The sequence below is a fragment of the Dipodomys ordii genome, unplaced genomic scaffold (assembly GCF_000151885.1).
Source record: "Dipodomys ordii isolate 6190 unplaced genomic scaffold, Dord_2.0 Scaffold6, whole genome shotgun sequence".
Lineage (NCBI taxonomy): Eukaryota > Metazoa > Chordata > Mammalia > Rodentia > Heteromyidae > Dipodomys > Dipodomys ordii.
In genome coordinates, this window is record NW_012267222.1 from 6,722,068 (window position 1) to 6,730,010 (window position 7,943).

The window sequence follows — 7,943 nt, forward strand, 5'->3', positions numbered from 1 at the left end:
AGGAAGAGAGCTCACCTCAGGGACACCCAGTCAGCCCATAGCCCCACCTGACGGCCTCTCCCAGGACCCCAGATTCTTTTTGTTGAGTGTGTGTGTGTGTGTGTGTGTGTGTGTGTATGTGCACGCGCACATGCACATGCTGGAGCTCAGGGCCTTGCAATATCACTTGGGCTTTTCTTCTCAAGACTGGTGCTCTACCACTTGAACCATGCCCCCACTTCCTGCTTTTTGCTGGTTAATTGGAAATAAAAGTAGCTCCAGTCTATCTGCCCCAGCAGGATGATGGGCGTGAGCCACCAGCACCCAGCTGGATCTTGGATTCTTTTTTTTTTTTTTGGGTCCGGTCATGGGGCCTGAACTCTGAGCCTGGGCACTGTCCCTCAGCCCTTCAGCTCAAGGCTAGCGCTCTACCACTGAGCCACCTTCCCAGCCCCGGATGTTGGATTCTTAACCTGGATGGGACCCACGTGTACACCTGTGAAAAGTGTGAATGTGAGTGCAAACAGCACAGTGTGGTGGGGCATACGTGACTGTGTACAAGAGAGCGTGGGCAATGTTGAGTGTGTATGTACGATGAGTCAGGCATGTGAAGTGAGTGTGCAGGTGTATGTAAGTGTGCATCCATTTCTGCGTCTGTACATGGACAGAGTGTGTGTTGGACTGAAAATGAGAATGAGAGGTTGTGGCTCAGGGTGAACAGGGGACGGGGACCCCTAGTGCCCAGCCACTGGGGGAGAGACTGTGGGGGACCAGGCCAGGGGGGCCAGTACTCCGGGCCTTCAGACCTCCAGCCTGTTTCCTGCTGGACTCCCAGCTCCCATCCTTCCCATCAAGGGGAAGGAAGAAACTGATCACCTAGGGCAGGTGGTAGGGCTGGGGGCAGATGCAAAAGACTTGGTGCTGATTTACATATTTCATTTGCATATATTTCCATAGGGCCTACTGATAGGTTATTTGAAAGCATCCCAAGATTGGTTATTTGAAAGTCTCTCAACCCTAGTCTGTTTGCAATGGCCCTGCCTTAAGGAGAGAGGGGGAGATCATGATTGGGGCTTTGCTTGACCATGGGCTGAGGACCAACGCCTTGGAGGTTGTGTGTGTACAGAGTATGGACGAGCCCCCAAGGTCCCAGCTGACTCTGAGAAGGGGCTCACTGTCTCTTCCATCGATGCATGATCCAGGTTTGAAGAAGGCAAAGCTGGCAGCTGCCAAAAGCTGGGCCTGGAGCCCTGGGCTAGCGGCCAGCGCTGCAAGTCACATTCTGTCCAGCGGTACCTCCTGTCTCCTCACTACCCTGCTCCACCAGTCAGCCCTGACATGGAATCCCAGTCCACGGCACCCTTCCCCACATCGAGACCGGACAGACACCAGCTGCACCTTAGACACTCTCTTTCTCCAGGTCTCTGAGGCCCCCCTACCCCCTGCTACACCCTCAGCCTCTAAGAGGGCAGGCAGCAAGTTGCCAGAGAGGAAAGAGCTGGGCTTCCCAACAGAGGGGTGAATGGGCATGTGTGTGGGCACATGGGCATACATGATTATACGTGTGCTGTGTGTATGCATATCTGCATGCAAACATGTCCTACTATGATGTATACAGCAGTTTTGCACAGAGCAGGTGTGTGTGTGTGTGTGTGTGTGTGTGTGTGTGTGTGTGTGTGTGTGCTGGTACTGGAGCTTGAACTCAGGGTGCTGTCCTTTTAATTTTTTCACTCAAGGCTGGAGCTCTAGCACTTGAAGTACACCTCCGCTTTCAACTTTTTGGTTGTTTTGGAGATAAGAGTCTCATCCTGGGGCTGGGAAGGTGGCTCAGTGGTAGAGTGCTTGCCTCACATGCATGAGGCCCTGGGTTCGATTCCTCAGCACCACATAAGCAGAAAAAGACAGAAATGGCTCTGTGACTCAAGTGGTAGAATGCTAGCCTTGAGCTATCTGAGGGACAGCGCCCAGGCCCAGAGTTCAGGCCCCATGACCAACAACAACAACAACAACAAAAAGAGTCTCATCCATTTTCCTACCTGGGCTGGCTTTGAACCTGGATCCTCCTGAGTAACTAGGATGCAGGTGTGAGCCACTCGTGCCTTGCCTGAAACAAGCATTTCGGCAGAGAGTGGCATGGATCTATGCCCAGGTGTGTATTTGGTGTTGTGTGCACATGCTAAATCATATGGAGAAGCAGAAGTTTGCAATGTGGATGGTATAAATGCCTTCCTTCCTCTTCCATTAGCCTTTTCCCTAAATCTCCTGATTTCCCTACAGTGGGCAATGTGGCCAGACAATAATGGGGCATTTGAAGTTTGCTTTTCCCTGAAGCACACTACCCATGTGTACCTGGCCCTGAATATCTGTGTGGCCACACTGTGTGTAGACATCCATGTAGATACATTATAAGTGTCTCATGGCTGGGCACTGGCAGATCACTCTATAACCCTAGCTACTCAGGAGTCTGAGGTCCAAAGCTAGCCTGGGTAGGAAACTCTGTGAGACTTATTTCCAATGAATCACCCCCCCCCCCACTCTCCCAAAGCCAGACGTAGAGCTGTGTCTCAAGTGATAGAGCACTGTCCTTGAGCATAATAGCTAAGAGACAATGCACAGGCCCTGAGTTCAAGCCCCAGGACTAACACACAAATAAGTATATTCTGTCTATACACTCATGTGCATGGACGATAAGCATGCTCTTGTGTCCAAATGTGCTGTTTGCCACGTGTTTACATGTGATTCGTATGTATGTTACATGCAAATATGCACATATAACCACAGTATGGCATTGGCAGGTCAAACACAGTCATGGTGTGTGTGTGTGTGTGTGTCCAGGGCTGTGTGTGCAACACCAGTGAGAGGCCGGGGGCGTGCGTGACCGTGTGCTGTAGGTATGTGTACAGGACAGCATGTGTTTGCATATCGGGAGTTGAGATGTTTAGTAATTAAATCCCTTTTCATCCTTCTGCACCTGTCTCCTTCTGAAAGCTGAGAGAACAGACGTCAAGCGGGACAAGGGCTGGATTGAATACAGACAATTCTGAAATATTTATTAGCTTGTGACTCCACTCAATGGAGGAGAAGGAATGCCGGCTAATCCGCCCAGCAGCGCTCACAGTGGGGACATTTTTGAACAGGGACTTCTTAGATTTCAACGACTGCTCACTCTGTCCAAAAATGGGACAATTTTCATCTGGGCCCACGTGGGGTTTTCTGAAATGCTGGCCGAGGATCCACAAAGGCAGAGCTCCATCCTGAACGCCGGTCCCGCGCCTGCCTCCTGTCCCCTGCCCCCTGGGCTCCTCAGGCCATGAAAGACACTCCCTCTTAGACAAAGGCTGGTGAACAGAGCGAAATTGTGGGAATCTGCACAGCCACAGTTCATGGGGCCTGGACTGTGATCTAGGCAGAGGTGTGAGTCCTTTCCACACATACTCATCGAATCCTCGCCAGAACCCCATGAGATAAATGCCCAGTGTGGTCCCACTTTTTGTAGTAGGCCACTAGGAGTTTTGGAAACACTGAACAGAAAATCTGGGCTCAGGGTAATGAAGGAAGTTACTTAGTCCAAAGTCTACCTGGTGGTGGAGCCAGGCTTCAAACCCAGGAAATCAGACCTTCAGGTTCAAGGTCTCAACATGTAGTGTGCTGAGAAAATTCTGAACACTCATCTAAGGAGAGACTAAGTGCCATGATCCATTAGTCATGTCTGCCACTGTCATGGGAGATAACTTTGGGTTATAATCCAATACCATGCTCTTTATTTGTCCAAATCACTCCAGCCTTGGCTAATGGGAGCTCTTTGAGCAAGTGTGTGTGTGTAGGGGGTGTCTTCTTTTCATTTCTGGTAGGAGAAGATACTTTGTCTTGTGTAGTAGCTGCTCGGGATCTAGACTCCATCATTTCTCCTTTTACTGGAGATTGGTATTAGAAAACCAAGCTCTGACAGGGTGTTGGCTTGTTGCTGTCAGGAAGTCCTTGCTGCTGAGCCCTTGCAGCAGAGCTAACCCGCAAGGTAGACCCTGGGCATCTGCAGGTGTGTGTTTCCAAGGGGACGGCGTGGCGGAAGAACTGCACATGCTCAGGACATGAGGCGCTCAGCCCCGTCCCGCGGATGTTTGACTCTCTCTTCCCGTAATACCACCCAGTTTCCGCTAAAGACATGCCAGCTCTCAACAAAGCTCAAGTTTTTATTTTATTACTCCAATTAAGCACATCACCTGCCCTTTTGTGGCTTGGGAGGATTACCATAATTTTTACCTTGCTTTTTTTTTTTCTGGGGCACCATCTGCTATTTGGGAGGAAGATTTCCCCAAAATTAAGGGCAGGGAGACAGCGGAAGATCACACAGTGATTCAGGCGTAAGTCTGGCAACGCAGGACTGGCTGAGCTTCTCCAGCTCCACCGAACTGCCTCACACCTGCATGGGAAATCCATCTTTGGGGTTTAGAATTTTGGGGAGGGAATGGGTTGGAGACTGGGACTCAAATTCAGTACCTGATGCTTTCACTCATTAGCTGGTGCTCTACCAACTGAGCCACACCTCCCAACCCCTGGAATTTCTTCTTTTTATTTTTGTTGCCTGTCCTGAGGCTGGAACTCAAAGCCTGCATGCTGTCCCTGAGTTTTTTTATACTCAAGACCAGCTTAAAGCTAGCATTCTACCACTTGACCTATACCTCTACTTCTGAATTTTTGCTGCTTAATTGAAGAGAAGACTCTCATGGGTTTTCCTGCCTGGGTTGGCTTTGAACTGCAATCCTCATATCTCAGCCTCCTGAGTAGTTAGGATCACAGGTATAAGCTACTGGTGCCTGACTCAGAATTTCTTTTGATTTTTAAAAAATATTATTTTTTTTATCATTCTTGGTCAAAACTGTTTGTAATGTTTCTGCAAAGAATGTAGCCTTACTATATGCACACGTCTCGAATCGTTTCTGCATGTTTTTATCTGTACCTACATCAAACTAAACATAGGTTTATGCTTATACCTCCCTCTCTAATCCAAAATTCACTTTACCTTTCCTTCCCTCCTACTCTCCTTCCCTCCCTTCTTTCCTTCCTTCCTTTTATGTAATTTTTTGTCCAGCTAGGAGAAATCCAGCTCTTACCACCAACCACTCCATTACTTCTTCAATCAACACATCTGTTTTGTGATGGATTTCATTGTATTCTTTTGAATATTATTGACTTTGTTCTGCGATGCATCTATATTTTTTGAAATTAGTTTGCTATCACTAAAGTTTGTTTTTAAGCTTTTCAACAACTCTGGTCTAAGACAAATTTAGACTCACTTCTGAGGGTTTCCAGAAGTTTCTCCATCATGTCCAGACACAAAAGTCTAAACACTTTTTGTCGAACAATGGTGGCTCACACCTGTAATCCTAGCTAGTCAGGAGGCTGAGCTCTGAGGATTGTGATTCAAAGTCAACCCAGGCAGACAAATATGAGAGACTCATGTCCAATTAGCCAGCAAAAAGCCAGAAATGGATATGTCGCTCAAGTGGTAAAGCTTGAGTAAAAAGACAAGCAAGAGCACAAGGCCCTGTGTTTGTCCCCTCAGGGAAAAAAAAAAGTCTAAGCACTTCTAGAAGCCTGAGACACAGTAATAAATAAACAGACAAAAGCCCCTGCTTGGAAATCTTGTTTTCTTTTTTGTGTGTGTGCTGATCCTAGGGCTGAACTCAGGGCCTGGGCGCTGTCCCTGAGCTTCTTTGCTCAAGGCTAGAGCTCTACCACTTGAGCCACAGCTCCACTTCCAGCTTTTGTGATATTTTAGTGGAGACAAGAGTTGCACAGACTTTGCTGCCCTGGCTGGCTTCAAACGTGACCCTCAGATCTCAGCCTCCTGACTAGCTGGGATTACAGGCGTGAGTCACCGGCACCCAGCAGAAAGCATGTTTTCTAGTGCAGAAGCCAGCCATGTTCCAGTGCAGGGGTCCACGGCCATAGGTAAAAAGCCTCTCGGCTTTGTGGGCCAAAGGGGCACAACTGAGTTATAACCACAGCTCTGTGATTTGTGCTGTGTTGAGCAGCCAGCCCTGAAAAGCAACAAGGCAACATTAGCACTATCTCAGTCTCTGATCCAGGCCGCATGACTGCCCCCACATACAGCACCCACTGAACAAGCCTGAGCGTGTGCCAGTAAAACTTTATTTATTTAAGGACATTGAAATTTGGATTTCATATTTCCACTGTTTTCATTTTTTATGAGTGTGAGTAGTCATAGTAGTAGTAGTAGTAGTACACTCTACCAAGTTAATTGGAGATAAGAGTCTCACAGACTTTGCTGCCCAGGCTGGCTCTGAATCCTGGTGCTCAGATCTCAGCCTCCTGAGAAGCTAGGATGACAGCTGAGAGCCATCAGCACCGGCTTGGACTGGTATTTTTTGGGTCCAGTCATGGGGCCTGAACTCTGGGCCTGGGCACTGTCCCTCAGCTCTTCAGCTCAAGGCTAGCGTTCTACCACTTGAGCCACAGCGCCACTTCCAGTTTTTTTTCTTTTTGCTTATGTGGTGCCGAGGAATGGCACCCAGGGCCTCAGGCATGCAAGGCAAGCACTCTACCACTGAGCCACCTTCCCAGCCCCTTGGACTGGTATTTTAATCGTGATCTCTACCATCATGATCATCATGTCTTTCGAAGGACCGAGAACACTTTGTCATCCAGCCTCACCGGCATCCATCCCTGCTCTTCCACAAGGGGTCTTCTCTGAGCCCCCAGCACAGGGAAGATGCGGGAGGAGGTGGGCCAGCCCCTCCCTTAGTTGCTGTTGTTGTTGTTTGTCAATCGTGGGGTCTGAACTCTGGGCCTGGGTGCTGTCCCTCAGCTCTTCAACCCAAGGCGAGCATTCTACCACTTGAGCTACAGTGCCACTTCTGGCTTTTTCTGCTTAGGTGGTACTGAGGAATCGAACCCAGGGTCTCATGCATGCAAGGCAAGCGCTCTACCACTGAGCCACCTTCCCAGCCCAGCCCCTTCCCTTTGAAACCTTGCGTCCTTCCTTGGGAAGACTGTACCCTGATCACCCAGCCCTGGAGAGGTGCAGTGTGTGCTCCCTGCCATGGGTACCTGCTGCCTAGCCTGGTGGGCACAATGGAGCCTGGCAGTCTCAAGAGAGCCAGGGGAGTCCCGTGGGAAGGACCAGTCAGGGGTACACGCAGTTGGTTTGAGCCTGATCGAGTTCAGAGTGCGTCGCTGCCAGCCAGCGCCAGAGACAGACATTGGGGCATTCTAAAGGACTCAGTCCACAGGATCCTCACACTGGCACACTCCCGCCCCCAGTCCTTCCCCTGCAGGCTCTGAACTGATGGCCGGGCTCTTCCGTCCCCATCCCTGGGCCGTCAGCCTGCGCCCAGGAAAAGAGTGGAGTGGGATGGCCAACTCTAGGGAGGCCCTAGATTTCCTAGGAAGCCCTGAGGGAGCCAGCAATTCCAACAAATCAGCCATCTGGCCTTCCCTGGCACCCTGGAAGGCACCTTCGCCACGCGCCTGGCCACGGGGAGAGCACGATCAGCCTCACGCAGGGCTGAGGCAGACCAGCGTGCTCCGGCACACTGGTGTGGCCGTGCCTGGAGGGGGCCAGGGCTCCCGGAAGAGGCAGGGGACCATGGAGGCTGCTCAAGAGTCAGACGTGGTACACACCCTGGATCCCTGCACTTGGGAGTCTGTATTCAGGAGGATCATGGTTGGAGGTCATCTTGAGCAGAAAAAAAAAAAAAGCTAGTGAGAATCTCTACCCCGTCATCTCAACCAATAAGGTTGGATACTGTAAGGCTGCAGAAAGTATAAACAGGAGGCTTGAGGTCCAGGCGTCAGGGAGGGAAATATGAGAAATGCAAAATGCCTGTTCAAATGTAATAAATGAAATTTTTTTTTGGGTCCAGTCATGGGGCCTGAACTCTGGGCCTGGGCACTGTCCCTCAGCTCTTCAGCTCAAGGCTAGCGCTCTACCACTTGAGCCA